The sequence below is a fragment of the Leptidea sinapis genome, chromosome 18, assembly GCF_905404315.1.
Source record: "Leptidea sinapis chromosome 18, ilLepSina1.1, whole genome shotgun sequence".
NCBI lineage: Eukaryota > Metazoa > Arthropoda > Insecta > Lepidoptera > Pieridae > Leptidea > Leptidea sinapis.
The window spans coordinates 10,652,021-10,673,415 of record NC_066282.1 but is presented as its reverse complement, the minus strand read 5'-3'; the positions used below and the strand labels follow the sequence as shown (position 1 = coordinate 10,673,415).

General features: G+C 33.8%; 1 non-coding gene across 1 annotated transcript; it reads left to right on the top strand.

Moving 5' to 3' along the window:
- Window positions 1–10,793: 10,793 nt before the first annotated feature.
- On the top strand, window positions 10,794–10,865 carry Trnas-aga (transfer RNA serine (anticodon AGA)). The gene has a single exon. It is a non-coding gene; the product is annotated as a tRNA-Ser (tRNA).
- The last annotated feature ends 10,530 nt before the right edge of the window (window positions 10,866–21,395 follow it).

Below are 21,395 nucleotides of genomic sequence, written 5' to 3'. Positions count from 1 at the left end.
ATTTATAGTGATGATTCAAAAGCACTTAGTTAAGTCTAATTGAATTAAGTTTATTTGACTTTGACTAAGGTAATTTGTTGTGTAAGTATAATTCTTATCCAGTAAGCATAACGTTTATACGGGGTTTCAAAATTATTTGCAAACATGAGTAAATTCGCAATCCGAGACAGAACTGTAAAAACTTACAATGTGTATTGTAAATAACTGTGGAAATTTTAATAAATTGATTATGAGTTACTACAGAAGACTTCCTAACAAAACAAGATTCTGTAACCAAAGGTCTGAACGATTCAACTTTTCGCTGAAACTAATAAAAAAGTATAGGATGGAACATAAGCCTCTGTGGTCAAACAATTGAACGGAGTCAAATGAAAAAATGTGCTTGATGCATGCCATTTACGCGCTTGTATCCTACAGAATAGTGATAACAGTTCTTTGCATCTAGATTCCTCATTAAAGTTTATATACAGCCTTAAATAAATACGCGCGTACATCTCCTAAAGCGAAATAAAAAAAATGAAAAATAAAAATAAATTATTGAGATCTTCAAATTTTCAAATAAAATTTAATTATTTTCAGGAAACTAAATTTTAACCAACCATACCCTACTGTTCTTTGAGGTATTAACGGCTACGGCGCGGCGTAGCTACTTAAACACACCTATGCCTCTACGCTACGGAGTTCTTACATGTAGCTCTATCCCTTTTTTTATGAAGATCCCTAAGACGAGCAGGACGTTCAGCTGATGGTAATTGATACGCCCTGCCTATTACAATGCAATGCCGCTCAAGATTATTGAATAACCCAAAAAATCTGAGCGGCACCACAACTGCGCTCGTCACCTCGAGACATTCGATGTCAAGTCTCATTTGCCCAGTAACTTCACCAGCTACGGCGCCCTTTAGAGCGAAACACAGTAATGCTTACACATTACTACTTCACGACAGAAATAAGCGCCGTTGTGGTACCCATAATCTAGCCGCAATCCGGTGCAAAGGAGCCTCCCACTTCTAACATTTAATGTTACCATTATAGCTCTTAGCTGTATTATATACATAAAATAGCATAGATGCGAACAATTTCACCGGTATTTAATTAATTTTGTCTATAAATGCCTGCTCTATGTGTAAGAAGAGACAAATGTCGTATTTTTTTACTATTAGGGTTTATTTGTGAGTAAAAGACATATTGTTTTTTTAAGGAATAATATGGATACAGTTTTTACTTAACATATCGACCCATATACTTAACAACTCTCAGTTTGTGGCTTCAGTTGAACAAAGCATGCAAGATTTTATGACGATACGTCACTCGAACGGTTAGCTCAGATGGTTAGAGCACCGGCACGGAACGCAGGAGGTCGTGGGTTCGAGTTCCGCATCGTTCATAAAAATGCGTTTTCAAATTTTATTTGTGGATACTTACCATTAAAAAATCTCTTTTTTAAACATTTTAATATAGTCACGATAACAATCGTTGCCACAGAAGTAGTATTTTGGGAGTAATATTTCAATTGACCTCTACTATAAACACAAATTACGAATAAATATGATTAATGTTAAAATTAATTTTAATAAAAAAGAATCACATCGTTTGTTGTTTATTACTATCTAATTTACCATCGAGCAAGACTCATATTCAACCACAAGCTATTTAACATTTGTACATATATTTGAGCTCTCCAATTATAAATTATTTGAAACCCATATTAGAATATCCCATTTACATCGCAAACGTTTATGTTAATATTTAGTACGGTAACATGTAGAAACATGGTTCTTTATATTATGATGATGAAATACATTTCGTTATGTCCAAGCGAAATAAATATATAATTTAAAGAAATAAATACTATGTCTGTTTATTGTCACTACATTTATGAAAATTTAATATAAGTTCACAAAAATCGTCACATGTTTGCTCTTTAGTGATTTTCATTATTATAACACTAGAAATAAGGGATTGCTTGTAACTAATTCTAGTAGGTTTCATAAGATACATAATAGCTTTAAGGGTACACTTATGCACGTGTATACTTTTAAGCTATTGCATAGCTTCTATCGCAGGCCTTGAGCGTGGGGACCGAATCCAGAAATTCCGTAACGAAAATAACCTAACACTTACTTACTAGATGTATATAGATATTTCGGCACGCTTTTTACAGTTTCCGTGGAACAGCGGTTATCACATATGCTCGTTGTGCAGAAGGTCCTAGGCTCGAGCCTTTTTGTCACGTTTTTTTAATTTTTATTATAATGACAAGCATTTTTATTTAGTTTCACCTGTCCCGTTGTCTGTCTGTGATCAAATCTTGCAAGTTAAATTTTACTCAGTACCCGTTTGCTTTTTTTAAAATTAATTTTATTAAAAAAAATACTGCATAAGTTGATAAAAATGCTATGCAATAGCTACACCGCGGCAGTCCCCGAGTGCCACACGTCTTTTTTTTATAATAAAGTGCCAGCCACTTTTCAGGCATTATCTATAAATAAATTTAAATGTTTTATTAAAAAACGGCTCTGTCATAAATCCTATTACTCCACTGCTGAATATCTAAGTGATCCGACAGACTAGATTATGATTATTTTATAGTAATACCAATGACAATACAATATTGTATATTTGATTAAAAAGAGCGCAAAAAAATGCTGGTAGTGTTTCTTGCGCCGCTTCTTCTCTCTCAGAGCGCCATTTATTTTTAAAGCAGTGGTAGTGTTAGAGACGACATCATGAACATAGGTTGGCCATAGGTTGCTTATAAACATTTGGCCGCCTGTAATTAATTTTGGTATAATTAAATTTCTGATGTAAATTGCACCCATATGTTTTTAAATAAATTGTACATTATTATAAAGGAAACTATGTGAGGAATTAAATAAAAGGATTGCCAGATCTCAGTCACTTATACATTGCTTACTCCCTAGACGTTCATTTAGAATTAATTTAATCAAAAACTATATGTACCTAAAACAATTGAGCGGAGGTATATATGGCTATTAGGTGTATTAATTAGAATTATGAATGAGAGATGTTATCTATAGAATCTTCATCATCATCATTTGAGCCAGTAGACTTCCAAAGGCCTCACCCAAAGATCTCCATGACGAAGGGTCCTGCGCTGCCCTCCGGCGATCTTGACCAAATCATCGGTCCATCATGTGGGGAGCCTACCAACACTGCGTCTTCCAGTACGTGGTCGCCATTCCAAGATTTTACTGCTCCAAAAGCTTACTATCCTACTGGAAGAAATGAGACATTAAGCACAAAACGAATAATAACGCGGTTGATATAAAAGAATACAAGTTTGCGGTTCCAGTCTCCTTTGTACACGATTTATTATTTTCTGTATATTATGTTGTAGGAGTATTATAGTAAGTCGTTAGTATTTTGTTTGTTTGGGTTAAAACTTTAGTGATATGAATAATTTCTGTATTTATCACGATGAGTTTTCCGAAGAGCTGTTTGACATGATTCCTACCACAAAATTCCATCTCCACACGACACGCCACAAATTAGAATATCACCCACACCATCTGGATGTGTGGCGTTCCTCCACAGTGCGTTTCTCAAGCAACTTTCTTCCACGTACGTCCAAGCTGTGGAATGGGCTACAACCTTCAAAAAAGCGGATAAAACTTTCTAAAAAACCGGCATCGCTCCTGTGATTCCTCTGATATTGCAATAGAATGTGTGCGGCGGTGAACACTTAAAAACAGGTGAACAGTACCCTCGTTTGTATTGAACTTCCATACAAAAATTAATCTACAATACATAAATAAGAGTTAGTTAAATTAGTTCAAGGTGCCTACATATTACACGCACAAAACTAGAAAGAAACTCAAGTAGATGAAATTTAAATACTCTAGGTTGACAGCCCTATCGCTGTTAACCTACTACGCGGCCACACACCGCCTTAGGTTTATACCAAGGACAGGGCTGAGTTTCAATACTGTTAAAAATTATTAACGTGCATTCACTTGTAGAATATTACCCGTGGGAGGCTCCTTTGCAAAGGATGCCGGCTAGATTATGGGCAGCACAACGGCGCCTATTTTTGCCGTGAAGTGGTAATGTGTAAGCATTATTGTGTTTCGGTTGAAGGGCGCGGTAGCTAGTGAAATACCCGGGCCAATGAGACTTAACATCTTATGTCTTTAGGTGACGAGCGCAATGTAGATCATATCACTCAGAATTTTTGTGTTTTTCAAGAATCCTGAGCGTCACTGCATTGTAATAGGCAGGGTGTAACAATTACCATCAACTGAACGTCCTGTTCGTCTCGTCCCTTATTTTTATAAAATTGAAATATTTCAAGTTAAAAAGATATCTGCGGCATTCTTTACAAAATACTAAACTGCAGATTTAGAACGTTGCTTTGTTACCAGTATGGAATTCGTTATTAAGCCTAGCAGTACTTACAATAGCACATCACCTATTAATTTTGCAAATGGTCAAAGAGCTAAACTCAAATATTAACAAACATATTGATAAATGATACAATTACTTTATACTATACGTATAGCTTAATACCTTAAATATTTATATTACTACGCTTACAATAGTGATTGCAATTGCAACATAGATCAAACAAATAGCACCTCATTTTAACCATTTATAGTTGTGTAATGAAGCAAAGAGTTCACAAGTTCTTCAAGCTCATTTGATGTTTCATTTTATTTATTGCTGAATGCAGCGTGCTACTAATTGAATTTAAAAAAAGAAGAGCTATCTATGGTCCAATGTATGGCCCACTCGTGCGAGAATTGCTTGTCCGTCCGAAGCTGGTTTATCTAATTTATTTCTGATTGCCAGATTGTTTCCAATATCCTTACTATCGTAGTATGTAGAATCCGGCAGAGTGTACCAGACATAGTATTACAAAGTATTGTAAAGTTAATAATATGTCATGTGATCATTAAAAGAACTACGCATCTTTTGTTGGAACATATATTACAATTGTATTTAACCAATTATATGTGTTCCACTGATGTTGGTAAAAAATCTTGGTGTTGAAGTGAAAAATTGAAATGATACATAAGAATCGAAATGATACTGTGAATTTACCTTTGGAGCGGACAATGAAACTAGCCTCTATTGAATTAGAGCAATTACATATTGGGTCAATGTAATGACAATGAAGACTTAGAACTTTTCTAAGTAATTTGTTGTCAATCAACATGGGCTTCGAATGCTAGGCAGACCAAATCAATTTCATTACGCATAGGACGCAATATAATGGAGGTTTTAGAACGAAACGTAAATAAATGTCTACGGCATTGTCCACACACAGCAAACAACAGCAATCGAAATGCTCTCTTCTCTTCTACTCGCCACGCGCCATATACTCTTTTTCTTTCGCTCCATAACATTTTTTGCCATATTCTTCATCCTTTCCATTTATTAATGATAATGTTCTCACACAACAAGTATATTATATATAATCGCTTATAAAATGCTCACAGAATATTATCTTCATTTATTTATGGTGTATGTGGATGATGCAGCTACAGCTGTACTCAATAGCTTTTGTTTTGTATTAATTTAAATTTACTTTTATGGCTTACTCTTGTTAGGCATTGACTACTTGACGTTTAAGTATGTTTGTTGCATCACTTTACATTTTATATTATATTGTATTTGAAATGATTTGTAAAACGGTGAAATATAAATCTTGATTTGAAAGAGTGGCAATGAGTTTCTTGCTAGTTCTTCTCATTAGCTCAACCCTTTACGAAGTAGCAGTAGATTCAATAAGAAAAAAAAATTTTATTGGCATTCATAAGCGTCATCATTTCGGTGACCTACATGAATAAATTGATTTTGATTTGATTGTGATTTGAACGCTCAGGCCTCAATTAAGACATCCATTTTATATTTTAATAATATATCTCATGAGCACTTTAGGACAGTTTCAAGTGACTAAAAAGAACTTAAATTGTACGTACGTAGAGAATAAGGCTTGACGTGTTAAAAGGCTCTAGTCACACCACCCTTCCGAGCACTATCCCCCGGATGAGAACCATTTATTCTTATCGACATTTTAACACCATGAGTAATATTTTTTATATTTCAACGCAAATTCTTTTAAAATACTATCTTTCAACATTATATAAAATGTTGGTCTGTAGTTATGTCACTGAATATTTATTGATTTTCTTAAAACATTTTAATAAAATGTTGTTTTTGTATTTAAATAGGTTTCTATGGTATACATTAATGAACCTATTTGTCGCCTGCGATTGGGTTCCTCGAATTTCATTTTTATTTTTTTTATTAAATAACTCTCACTAACTGTTGTTAAATCGTTTCTTTTAACTAGTTGTAATAATTCTAATAATGTTTATTTCTAAGTTCTAATAGTATAGTTTATAGTAGTTAAGTATGTACACATAATTAAATATTTTTGAAGTGCAATAACTTCCCAACAAACTGTTAAAGTTTGGCAAGATATATCAATAAGTTAAAAGTGTACTTATTAAATAAATAAAAATAAAATAAAATAAATATTTTGAAAAAACTCAAAATCTAGTAGCTTATGTTTACGTCTATAAATGATACGACAAGCAAATTATTACGGTTACATTGGTTACATCACAATCATATCATATTGCTGTCAAATAAAATTGTATATTAACATCTATAGTTCCAACAAAAAGTGCCGACTTATTTACATAACCCTGTTTATCGCCCATCCGATGCTGTCGTGTAAGTCTTCCTACCTTTAAGTTACGACCAAATAATTTATCATGAAAACTTCACGAACTTGAGCTTATTTGAATATATTGCCGTACAGAAGTTTTATTACCAGTCAGCCTTACATATTTAACTTGCAGGCTCAAATTCTCATTAAAATGTCACATTCTTATCATTACATTAAGCTAGCAATACTTCATAAGGCTTAACAAAACTTAATTATTTTATTTTTAACGTACAAAATTTACATAGATATTTTGAACCGAAGTCCTTAAAATCCTTTAAAAAATTAAAACTTTGTTACTGCACGTGAAGTATGTTACGTGTAAGCAGCTAAACAGATATTATTTTATATTATAATTTTACGTTTGTGAATAATAATAAATAAGCAAAATATTCTGTAACCTTTTTTGAAGTGATAGTCTTTAGCGGCATTGAGCTCTCTTCTTGGGGTGGGTATAAAATGGTAAACTCGCGTCAGGACACGTGGCCTGATCAAACATTCGTAAGACAATCGTTGAAATTATGGATGAAAGATTTATACTTCTAACTAAATAAAGTTCGGCTATTTCAAGTTATTGATCATACGGTCATTGGACTAGTAGTTGAATCAATGTGATTGCGAAGCCGAAACACCGCGAGGTCGAGGGATCGAATCTCAGCCGTGAAATTTATTTACAGTTTATTATGAATGAAAATTGATTTTTCTGAGAGCTAAACTTTTTGTGTATCTAATTGGAATAGTTCCAAAATTTTTATGTAATATAATTTGATATTTTTGTGTACAAGACAATATACTTAACTTCACAATAGCTTCAAGCATTTTATTTGAAATCAAATGAGTTTTATGTGCCAATGATTTCGACAAATCGTAGTTGCGCGCAGTTGATCGACCATACAACGAGGCGGTGTAATATTTTTAGTGGTGAGAGTGCTTCGGAACTGCGGTTCCGAGCGTAAAAGATAATACCGGCTCTTAGCTTTTGTTAAATACCTAACAGAAAGAGAATTTCATAAATTTCGAATCACATCACATCCATCCAGCAAGAATACATTCTTTTGTATTTCTTGACAATGTTGTTCTTTGATCCTCAAATCTCCATAGAAACAAGATATGGCGTAATATTTATTATTGCACAACATAATATTATTACTTTACTAAAGTTAGTTTTATTTGGGACAGTGCGCCCGATTTTAATACCATCTTTGTGCTGCAGAAGAAGGCAATTCGCGCTATTTATAACCTAGATCCTAATGAATCATTAAGAGAAAAATTTAAAGAAATAAACATTTTGAATGTTGCTTCTCAATATATTCTTGATAATGCACTAAATGTTGCACATTGAGGAATTTACTAGAAACTGTGACATTCATAATAATAACACGAGGAATAAAAATTAACTTGTTGTGCCTACTACTCGGTTAAGTCGAGTTAGTAAGTCTTTTATTGGGCGATGTATATGCTTCTACAATATGATTGCAGAAAATGTACAGAACAAATGTGTTACGAAATTTAAAAAAAATGTTAAAAAACGTTTGTGTGGGAAAGGTTACTATAGCATAAACGATTTTCATAATGATACCACAGACTGGGAATGAAGCGAACACCCTCAGGCTCTTTAATTATAAATGTTTATTGTACGATATTACATTGTAATCCATATTTTTTAATAAAAAAAGCCCGATGAGTTTCTTGCGCCCGTTCTTCTCAAGTCTGAGGCAGTCTATTTTGAATGTGTGGTATTTTTTGACGTTAAATAAGTGATTTTGAATCCTATTTTGAATAAATATATTTGAATTTGTTTAGAGTTTCGTTGAATTAAAAATTGTTGTTATTTGTAATGACAACATTAAGTCAGATTAGTTCAATTGTTCTTTTATGACTGTACAATGTTTGTTGTTGCAAACTTCAAATAAGTGTAGCGATCGTGCCAATTCCTCCTAAATTGGAAAAAACTCGCACAAAGCGAATATTGGAATCTTCAATCTCTTTGTTTCAACTGCAATATTGCATAATATTGTAATTGGTTTTGTTCGGTAGTTTTTTATAAAGCCACTCTCACCACTGAAATGAATTAAAAATTTATTCATTGAGTATTTTATTGTAAATTTGATTTTTTTATGAAAGAGGTGGACAGACAAGTGTTTGGACACATTAACATCCTCGGCCGACAACACTCTCCTACAACACCAGAGGAATCACAGGAGCGTTGCCGAGCTTTTAGGAAGTTGTACGCACTTCTTTTAAGTGTCGCTAGCTTCTAATTGAATCTAATCAGAAAGTACAATCACTTAAACGTAATTTTTTAACATTTCGCAGATAAAATTGCAGTCCCCCAGAAAACGTGCACTGAATAGGTCACGAAACATTAAACAAAATAATAATAGAAATACTTCTACGCAAAAAAATAATGTATCTAAAGGTGACAACGCAGTTGTAGTGCCGCTCAGATTTTTTGGGTTTTTCAAGAATCCCGAGCGGTACTGCATTGAAATGGGCATGTCTCATCAATCGTTACACTCAAATGCTTTTGAATCCTTTAAAAAGTAATTTATTTCAATGTGTAATACTCACGTTAATCAAAAAAATACAACTTCACCGATGAATCATAACCTCCATACCATTGTGTGAAGATAAATATCAGAATAGCATTGTTAATTAAAGTTTTCTGGAGTGTGAGCGCAACTTTATAATAATATTGATAGCAAAGTGTATCTACATTGTATTGATTAATTACTATTCTGTAGTATTTTGTTTTATTTAAAAGTTTCCTTCTAGTAATTGATCAGTGTGGAATGCTCGGTGAGTAAATTATACTTGCAGTTTCTCACTTCACGTGGATGACTTTTGAGTTTTATAGTGCGAAGCGCTGTTGGAGTCTACCTCCAATTCATTTTATTTTTTCTTTACAAGTGCTCCTTTATCCCGAAGCCATATCTAACAATTTGAGGATCATAATATGACACCACCGTTACATATGGCACACCGATGAAATTCAAATTACATCATTCGATTTCTCGCCTTATTTATTTATAAGGAATTGTTTTTTTACATTGAACTCATAATATAATAAAAGTCTGTTAAATTCTGTACAAATTAGAACAAAGACAGTGGGATGTTGGCATACAAAAGTTTACGGAAAAAAGACGCGGGGACTTTAGTCTTGATCGACCGCCGACGTGATAGTGAAGTGCGCAGAATTTTGTTATTTTTCGAAGTTTAACCCAATATTTGGTAAGTTTCTATTTTTATAATACATCTAGAACAATATTAGTAGTGGAGCCATCTGGAGCATACGCAAAAAGGTTATTGGGGTTGTTTACGCGTACAAGAGCTACGTACAGTTGACCATGTGAAAATCATCCTATACTTAGGTCCACCCCATTGATTTAACTGTTCCGAGCGTTCACGCGAAGTGGTATCTACACTGCAGCATACTAAATGGCGTGCGCGGCAAGCGGCCATGGTATGTGGGTTGTTCAATATCATCCATCATCATCATCATCACCATCAGCTGGAAGACGTCCACTGGACAAAGGCCTGCCCCAAAGTTTTCCACGAGGATCGATCCTGCGCTGCCCTCATCCAACGTATTCCGGCGATCTTGGCCAGATTGTCGGTCTATCTTATGGAGGCCCTACCAACACAGCGTTTTCCGGTATGTAGGCCATTCAAAGACTTTCGTAATCATTTCGTTATGTCGATAACTTTGGGTCTCCTACGGATCTCCTCATTTCTGATGTTCACCTATATAATGGATACACGTTTTCCTCTTCTTCTTCCCTTCCTCCCTTCTCTTCATGCATGCAATGGGGATTCCCTATTTAAGGCTCCACATGGCCCGTGAACCATGTATGTACTAATTGTGTCATACACAATTGGGTCATTATTTTGTTCTGGAAATTCAGCGCTTATGACTAATTTCAAGCTCTGAAGTAAATAAAACTACTTCACTCAAATTTATAAAAAAACAAAATATCATCTCCTTTGTCTTTTAAATTAAGACCGCAAAGTTAAACCAACACTTTTATGTAAACCTTTTTGGAAGATAAAAGAAACGATAACCTCAAGACTTTAATGATTTAACGATACGTCACTCGAACGGTTGGCTCAGTGGAAGAACACTCGCACAGAACGCGAGTGGTCGCGGGTTCGAGTCCCGCACCGTTCATAAATTTTGTAAATTAAATGTGTGTAATTAACTCCAGAAGTGAGGGTTATCAATTTAAAATAACAAATTTCTTTAATAAGAGAAACTAATCAGAAGTTTTATGATACCTACTAAACCTCAAATATTTCGGCAGACATGGGTGGAGGGACATTCTCTTTTCAAGGAAAATATTTACACCACGATTCGGAAAATAAAGTAATGTTACTTCAATTTACGCACAACTGTTTGTACACATAAGTTATAGGTACATCGGAGTTCAACTGCGTAAGTTGTGGTACAAAGTGACAGTGGAACCAAATGCGCATAAACTTAATTCTACTTCTGGAATACTATAATTTCAAATATCTTTTGATAGAGTGAACCTATTGCTAAAACAAACACTATATATTACTTCAAATTACGCACAATGTTATGTAAAACAGTTACCTACACGTACATTTTACGGATTTTAAACAGACAAAGTAACAAACATATTATCTATCTTTTTTGGAAATATATTTGATGTACAAGACTTTTAAAGAGACTTATTATATGCATAGACTAGCTAGTACTGCTAGTCTCTACAGAACTCTCAAATATTATATCGAGATAAAATGTGCTTTTTATCATTTTTCGTACCCCTGACAAAGTGGACGCAAAATTCAATTATAAATAATTGAGTAGAAAAATAAATTGTGCGCCAAATAAATTTTCCATTTGTATTTACAATATTTATAAGATTATAAGTCTAAGAACCCAATTAATTTATGTCGTAATTTTTAAATTAAACTCAAAAACTAAAAAATTGAACTATATATAAAACATAAAATATGTACTTACAAATATTATACGAAGAAATCTCAACATAAAGAATACTATAAAATCGCAAGCCATCACTCGAGTGTATGCTCCCGATAGTGCGATTTCGTATGAAAATAGAGGGTTCGGTGAAATATGGGCAATTGTTTACTCTCCGCTGACCGCGCGAGCCTTTCCAAGCTAAATTGTTATATGAATTATGAACTTCGATATGATTGAAGTATCTATACGGCGTTCACGAAAATAATCATCATTTTTCAATTGAATTCGTATATGATATTTTATGCCCTGACAAGCCTAATAAAACATACCATTGTGTTGAACACTAGATAATCCATTTATTATAAATACGTATACGTAATGTAAGTATGTTACGCTTCCATGCCTTAGCTACTCAACCAAACGGTAGGTAGGATCAAAATCTAAGAATAGTTTTTCTACCTAAATTCTATTTTTTAAAATTAACTTTACCAATTATCAAAAATTGTAGCAGTATTTAAGAATTACTCTGTATTTTACAAAGGCATTTAGATACACAAGACACTCTGTAATCTGTACCTAATGAGGAAAACTGAACATCAAAGACATTCGGGCACCATGTAGTTATTTTGGCGGGTCTACCTGTTCTGAATTATATATTATGTAGCCTTTTCCTTGTTAGTCTTATTAGTCTAATTACATTATAATAATATGTAAAAACGCCCCCATATAGGAAGTTCATGAATGAAAGTTTTTATATTTAACTTAAACGCTTACTTAGTATGTTCATATTTTTTCCGTCAACTTTCACCAGTGGGAGGCAGAATTTTTGGGTTTTTCAAGAATCCTGAGCGCCACTGCATTGTAATGGACAGGGCGTATAATTACCATCAACTGAACGTCCTGCTCGTCTCGTTATTTAATTTCATGAAAAAAATTTCACACAAATAACGTTACCTATTTATTCATTTGAGTCGTACACAATTACCTATTACATATTCTACATAGTTTATTTTTGTTATATTACTTTCCACTGCTTTGAAAACTTGCTGCTCAAACTGCCTCCCTTTTGTCCTGATTTTTTTTGTCGATTTTTGATCAGGGCCAGAGTGTCCCATCGATGGCAATTATTTCGTCGTTCCACCTGCAATTAGGTGTGACCTCAATTACCTTTTTGTCTCCCTCAGATACCATGCTTTTCATCTACTAGCTCAACGTAACAAAGAGAACATAATCAGTCAGAGCAAAATTTACCAGAATACTTTATTTTCAATACTTATTGCAGTCTACTTAATCGTCGTCATCGTTTCAATTTCTATATTATATTTCATTAGCTACAAAAATTTAATGATGTTCTAGCGCTGTACAAAGCGCAGCTCCGGCCACATATGGAGTATTGCTGTCATCTCTGGTCTGGCGTACCCCAGTGTCAGCTCGATCCATTTGACCACGTGCATAGCAGAGCAGCTCGAATTGTCCGGGACCTAATTCTCTGTGAACGGTATGATGACTTTTCGTTGCGTAGTGGCGTCGCTTCATTGTGTGGCTTCTGCCGCATTTATCACGGGGAATGTTCCGAATAGCTGTTTCACCTGATTCCTGCAGCCAAATTCCACCTTCGCACAAGTTAGGATATCATCCCCACCTTCTGGATGTGACCTCCATAGTGCAGTTTTCAATGAGCTTTCTTCCACGTACTACAAAGCTGTGGAATAAGCTAACTTATGCGGTGTTTCATTGATGGCATGATTTCAATGACATGGGTACCTTCAAAAAAAGCACGTACACCTTTCTTTAATGCCAGCAACGCTCCTGTGCTTCCTTTGGTGTTACAAAAGATTGTAGGCGGCGGTCATCGCTTAACACCAGGTGACCCGTACGCTTGTTTGTCCTCCTATTCCATAAAAAAAGAGGTGGCAAAGGGACAGCCTTAAAGTATAATAAAATTGTAATATACTTAAGAAACGAAACAAATTTTGATATGATCGAAAACCTACTAATAGCACAAACTAACAAAACCATATCTAATAAAATAACACAGAAAATAATATTATAAAAAGCATGTGAACAATTTACAACAAATATTATTAACAACAAATTTAAGTGACTGTAAAACTATTTTTATTACAAACATTTAAGTTTATCTTTACAATACAGAACAGAAAAAAGCCAGTCATACAAGAAATTATTCGCACTTATCAAGTTTTGGAGCGAGACCAAAATTACTGGTTAAATAACGTTGCGCACTTGGAACACAAATACATGCAAAGTTGAGTAAATGTGAACATTTGAGGCTTAAATCGCTCGTTATATTCAGATGTGTGTTAAGTTAAGTTTTGGCAATCATTATGATCATATTATTATAAAGGCATGGAATATGTTAGGTTTCGTAAAACGTAACTCTAAGGAATTTAGAAACACAACTACTCATATTTGTCTATTTAACACGCTTGTTCGAAGTACTTTTTTATTAAATAAAAAATTTGAACTGTTTCAAAAGCATAATATGGAACCCTTTCTATAAATGCCACATAAAACGCATGGAAAAAATTTAAAAATCATTTACAAAATTCTTGTCATTCAAAGATGCCGCCAAGATGCCTCTCAATTCGATCACGTTACTGTGACAGATTAAATCACTTTAAGATTGTTTCTCTGTCCAACAGACGATAGTTTCTGGCCCTTTGTGGCCTTTTTAAAATTATACACGGATCCTTAGAACCTAACATAATATCTAACTTAAATTTCTCCATTCCAAGATGTTTACCAAGACAACCGATTAATAAAATATTTTCAAATAATTACTCTAGAACGAATGTGAAACAATACGGTCCTTATAATAGAATATCTACAACATACAATGATATCAACAATGACATTTCTCACGACACGTTAAAGTCATTTAGAAATAAAGTTTTAGAAAAAATAACGACCACGGTAGATAATAGTTTGTATTAGATTGTTAATGACTTATTAATTCTTACTTTTACTTTTTGTAATTCCACACTTACTGCTTTATAATTATTTACATTGTATAGTTTCTAGAATTAAGATTTATTACTAAGTTACTTAATTTTTTCATAATTAAAATGGTGAATGTACGTAATTAGAATAACCAACCTAGAATAAGTATGTAAGTGCAAATCAATTGTTAATGTTAAGTTGAGTTATTGTTGGTACATCTTAAATAAATAAATGTGTGTAACTGTTCATTAAGTATATTATAATCCTCTGGGGATTATATCCACATCACCTATTTAGTTAACTTAGCTGTGGTTATTCCCATATAACAGTTTTTGAAATAAAGTATGTGAATTAATTAGATTTTATTTCATCACTTGCAGTTTCATCATCATCACCACCATCAGTCGGAAGACGTTCACTGCTGGACAAAGGCCTCCCCCAAAGATCTTCATGACCGCGACTATAGTTCCTGCGTTGCCCTCATCCGACGTATTCCGGTGATCTTGACCAGATCGTCGGTCCATCTTGTGGGGGCCTACCAACATTGCGCCAATTCGAGCTTGGAAAAAATAATAAAATCCAATGACCTAATTTTGATATGAATTTAGATGTTTTGGGAAAATTCACACAGTCTTCTCAAAATGTCCAATTCAATGATTGTCATTCTGGATGATATTAGGAGAGAATCACAGAACAATAATGAAAGGATTATGTCAGCGTGTTTTAACGACATCATCGAGGTTTTTTAGTTACGGATTGGCTTCGAGACACCAAGGTGAAGGGCTGGTAATACTGTGTCTGTTGGATTGTTTGTATTTTATAATAGTAAGCCTCTCTCATTAACAGTAATTATGCGTGTCATAAAAACGGGCTTAGAATCGCTATATCACCAGCATTCGAATTAGTTTTTTTACTTTAGCAATACACGCCTATGTATATCGATTCAGCACCTCTTTTATTGTAAATATTTTGAGACTTAATTTTTTACAATGAAAAGACAGATGAAAAGGAAATGTTTTTTTTATATCTTATATATAAAATTCTCGTGTCACAATGTTCGTTCCCGTACTCCTCCGAAACGGCTTGACCGATTCTCATGAAATTTTGTGAGCATATTGAATAGGTCTATGAAAAATAGATGTTGGCATCGGCCTCTATTTTTCATAGACCCCTAAGTACTAAGACTCCTAAGTAATAAGAGTTTTTCAATCTTATTATTTTTTAAAATTTTTGGATGAAATTTTTTGTTATTATTTTTTTATAATGTGGCATTAAAAATACATACAATTTCAAATTTTCACCCATCTACGATCAACAGTTACTTTTGTATTGCGATTTTAATATCGGCAATACAACGTTTGCTGGGTCAGCTAGTATATTATAAAATAGTTAAAAATATATTAATAACTCTGCGTATACCAGTAACTTAGCCTTTAACACATATTCGTATAACGCGAATTCAATTGCCCGTATCACGCGGTTAAGCGTCCATATAACGCGGTGTTCCAACATACATATTCTGAACTATGAAATTTATAATGATTTGTACAGTTCATAATAAATTACCTTCGCGTACCTTTGCGTGTATATCAATTGCGTTATTATAAAATTAAATTATTTTAGTAAAATTTGTGTATTAAATCTATAATAAAATAAGAAATCAGGCAAACAATTGGAAATAATTGCTATATTTTGTAGTAAAATCATATTTTTACAAATAACAAGGTCGAAATAATGTGGTATACTGGTATAGACTTATAACGCGTTTTTCTATATAGCGGAACCACTCTACCGCGTTATAGAGTGTTTGTTTGTTGAGAAAAATAAAACAACGTCTATAGATGCCAACGAACAGTAAAATAAATACTCATTTAAATCAAACCATTTTATTCGCGTAGAACAAATACAGTTCTATAGTTACGGGTGCAGTGCTGAAAGCAAACACCAAATTGCTCGCAAACTTGAAATTACAAGCCGTGCTGCCTCCCACACAATATAACCTCTCAGGCAATGGAGTTCATTAACCATCCGCATACAACGGAGGATTATTCAGCCCCAAGTCTTTTCAATAACGTGAAACTATAAGCAAATCACAACCAAATCAAATAAATATTAGAGTAGCTGGTAGAGGTCAAGCAACTTAATCGATTAATCGCGTAAAAATCTGTATTTTTCATAATACGTTCAAGTGTTTACATGCAGTAGATCGTCTAGGTCTTTTAACCTCTTTTTTTGTCATTGCCAGTTCCGCTCTCATCTTATGGGCACTACAACGGTGCCTATTTTTGCCGTGAAACAGCAATTATTACTGAAGGGCGTCGTAGCTAGTGAAAGTACTGGGCTAATGTGACTTAACATCTTATGTGTCGAGGAGACGAGCGCACTGAGCGGCATTGCATTCTAATGGGCAGGGCGTATCTATTACCATCAGCTAAACGTCATTCTCGTATCGTCCCTTACTGTCGTAAAAATAAATCTGAAAGCCAATGCAAAATAAGATTCGATTAAATTGTAGACAAGAAACAATAATTTAAGCATGAAAATAAAATTAAAATAGTAAAAAGGCAGCCGCTTTTAAAAAATCCATATTATATCTCACCTGACTAAAATTGTTAATTCAAATAGGTACTTTATGCTTTGACCACAAATGCATGTTCAGGCTAAGTGCATTATCTTCTATCTACACTAATATATGGAGAGACAGTTTCTTCCTTCGGTCAAACTGCGAAAACTATAGAGCCGATCAGAATAAAACTTAGCAGATGCAGTGCAATTCGGAGAAGGTTTTAGTATATGATATATTGGTGATTACTTAACCGGAACCTATATTTTTGACTTTGAAATACCTTTATAGTCGCAAAAAAAATAATTCAGTGAATGACAATTCATACAATGAGCGGGTGCGTTTGCTGGGTCATCACTTATTGTGTATATTATAGACTAGCTGACCTGGCAAACGTCGTTTTGCCATATAAAGTATAATTCACGCGATAGTTTTATATGTAATAAAATATTGCCTATATTATAGCCTGTACATCATTTTGTTCTATTGTCAATAGTTTTTGCAGCGCACGCAAAAATAGGTTTTCGATTTTACACCTTGTGTACAAAATAGCAATTTTATTACGGATCCCTAATTTTGAAAAAAAAGACATAGTCTATAGCCTTCCTCGATAAATGGACTACCCAACACTGAAAGAATCATTCAAATCGGACCAGTAGAACCAGAGATTAGCGCGTTCAAACAAACAAACAAACAAACACTGCAGCTTTATAATGTTATAGTATAGATTATTATTATCATTAAGTAGACAGATATAACTAGGCAATATTTATCAAGTTCATAAAAAGTATATACTTTCATTAAAAAAAAAGTTTAAAAACAACTAAAAAACACGCTTTGGTTGAAAAGATAATGGTTGAAATTTAAAATGAACATCAATTCCTGTTTTATTGACGATAGATGAAAAATTATATAAAATAACAAAAATCTTTGTTTTTTCAAATTGAAAAATGGAATAATTCTATCAAATTAATGTAGTTGAACGAAATCTGGCCGTTTAAAGTGGATTAAAATCGCACCCAAATGAGTCGGTTACAAACATATATACGTACAAGTGAAGCTAATAAAAAGTGTGTAAAAAAGATAGACGCATATATTACAGTTTAATATAAAACAGGATCATTTATTATTATTGACAAAATCGTACATATAAAATCTCTGGTACACAATTTCTATCTTAATAATATTAAAATATTTAGCAAAATGTTTACAATATTAACAACAGGAGCAGACATGAATAATATATTCTGTATTCAACTCATTTTGAAGCTAAATGAATATCATTGTTTTAAAAGGACACAAGAGAATCAAAAAGTAAGATTTCATACATATTCTCGCATGGTTACAATCTGTATGCAAATCACGTGATTGTATTTTCGTCGCGGTGGTTTTTGAAGCTCTTGTTGTAGTTCAACACTTTTTTCCCGGGTTTCTTTTTCCATGTGTTGTATGTTTTTTTATGGAAAAGGAGGACAAACGACCATTCGGGTCACCAGACGATCACAGGAGCGTTTCCGGCCCTGAATGAAGGTGTACACGATTTTTCGAATGGAATCTCGAATCGTCCCAGACACACTGGACAAGGAAGCCCATTCCTCAGCCTTTTAGTACGTGGAAGAAAGCTCCTTGAAAACTGCACTGTGGAGGACCGTCACACATCCAGATGGTGTGGATGATATCCTAATTTTATTGCTTGCTTTCTAACGGGTTAGCCGAATCGTACGTTCAGTTTGGGCTGAGCAGTTACGGTCGTACTTACAATCGTACCTTGACAACATATGGTTCGAGTAAGAGAGACAAACTTATGCAACGACTGTAGAGCGTCATCTCTTTTACAAATTTATTTCGATCATTCTTCATAAGCGATCCAAAACGCCGTTCATTAAAAGGCACTTCATGGTACGAAATTTAGCGATTCAGTTTAGGTACCTAAACTGAACTGCATCGGAATCGCATCGCTAAAAAAATTGATGTTAGGCCCTCAGATATTATTTTGTTGTCACTTTATCTTTTCTAATCTATCTAATATCACTTAATATTATCTACCCCAATGACGTTCCATACATAAAGGTCATTGATCTACCCTTATCAATATTGTACGGTGATTTAGTATTTATGTGACTTGCAATAAAAAGTTTTCATCTGATTTGATTTAAAATTGAAAACGTCTAATACATAATTTTATCTTATTATTATGGGAAATCTTATAAATTTGTTTATTAAAAACTAGCTGTGTCTAGCTTACTTTGCGTATCGTAACTAAGGTATATTGTTATTAACACCCCGCCTAAGCGGTAGGCAATTGTTAAATAAATGTTTTCTCTATAGCTATTATTAAAGCTTTATTTACAAGATATATTTTTTCTACTCTATAAATCGTATTATCTGAAAACATTAGTTTTGATTTCGCTAGAAACTCGACGTCGCATCAAATGTTACAAAAAGGTCCCCGCATTTCGTAGTTGGAATTTCGTAAAAACTCTCCCTAAAGCGAAAAGAAATATATCGGATAAATTCGCATCAACAGCTGCTAGTATTTTCGTATTACATTAATTATTTTACTTAAACTTCTAATTCGTATTATATTTTTTTTTAAAACAATAGTCATACGAACCAGTGGGAGGCGGCACAGGATGCCGGCTAGATTATGGGAACCACGACGGCGCCTATTTCTGCCGTGAAGCTCACTGCTTCATATGTAAGAATTATTGTGTTTCGTTCTGAAGGGCAAGTGAAATTACTGGGCAAATGAGACTTAACATCATGTCTCAAGGTGACGAGCGCATTTGTTGTGCCGCTCAGAATTTTTGAGTTTTTCAAAAATCTTGAGTGGCACTGTTTTGTAATGGGCAAGGCGTTTCACTTACCATCAACTGAACGTCCTGCTCGTCTCGTCGATTATTTTCACAAAATAAAAAACGAAGTCAATGCTGGTTGCGAAAAAAATATTCACCACTTCCTATCAGTCTTCTCTTTCCATTTTTCTTATTGTATATATTTGTTTATTTACTCAAACTTAAATTTTTATTCAAGTAAGCTCTATTTCATGTCGTATAGCTGTTTATGTTGAGAATAACAGGCAAGAAACTCATAAATTGTGGCACTCCATATAATGTGGTTTGCGGTGAAGACACAGAGGCTCACGAGGAAGGCTTTGGTGTATAATATGTTCAGGTTTTGTATATAATAATGGAATTATGGCGATGATTGTTGAACATGTCGGAAAAAATTAAATTATATGGAGGCTTCCATCAAAAACGCCGCCTAATTCCTTTGATTTACAAGAAAACAATGTTTGGTTTAAATAAAATATATGGCGTTCATTTTACAGTATAACATCTGAATTGCTTCGCATTGCCGTCATTTTGCATACCACTGCTGAACAAGATCCTCAATATCCAGGGCGTTGCAAGCGTGTGAAGCAATGTAATGTTTAATATAATAGCACTTATTACATAACTATTATCTTTTTAGTTAGGTGCGAGAGGTTAGCTCATGATATCTGACTTCACTGAGCTAATGTGCCCACTGTTTGCCATTCAAATATCTTCTTTAGAACATTATAGGCACCTACCATTACGAAGCAATGTTCTGTATAATGTAACAGTACTTATTACATAACTTTTATGTTCTTATTTAGATGCGAGAGGTTCAAAGTCATGATTTTTGACTTCACTGAGCTAGCATGCCCAATATTTGCCTTTCAAATATCTTCTTTAGGACATTACAAGCACATACCATTATGAAGCAATGTAATGTATAGTGTAACAACACTTATAACATAAGTATTATGTTCTTATTTAGGAGAGAGAGGTGCACTCATGATTTTTGACTTCATTGAGCTAGTGTGCCCAATATTTGCCTCTCAAATATCTTCTTTAGGACATTATAGGCACCTACCATTATGAAGCAATGTAATGTATAGTGTAACAACACTTATAACATAAGTATTATGTTCTTATTTAGGAGAGAGAGGTGCACTCATGATTTTTGACGTCACTGAGCTAGCGTGCCCAATATTTGCCTTTCAAATATCTTCTTTAGGACATTACAAGCACATACCATTATGAAGCAATGTAATATATAATGTAACAGTACTTATTACATAACTATTATGTTCTTATTTAGGAGAGAGAGGTGCACTCATGATTTTTGACTTCACTGAGCTAGTGTGCCCAATATTTGCCTTTCAAATATCTTCTTTAGGACATTATAGGCACCTACCA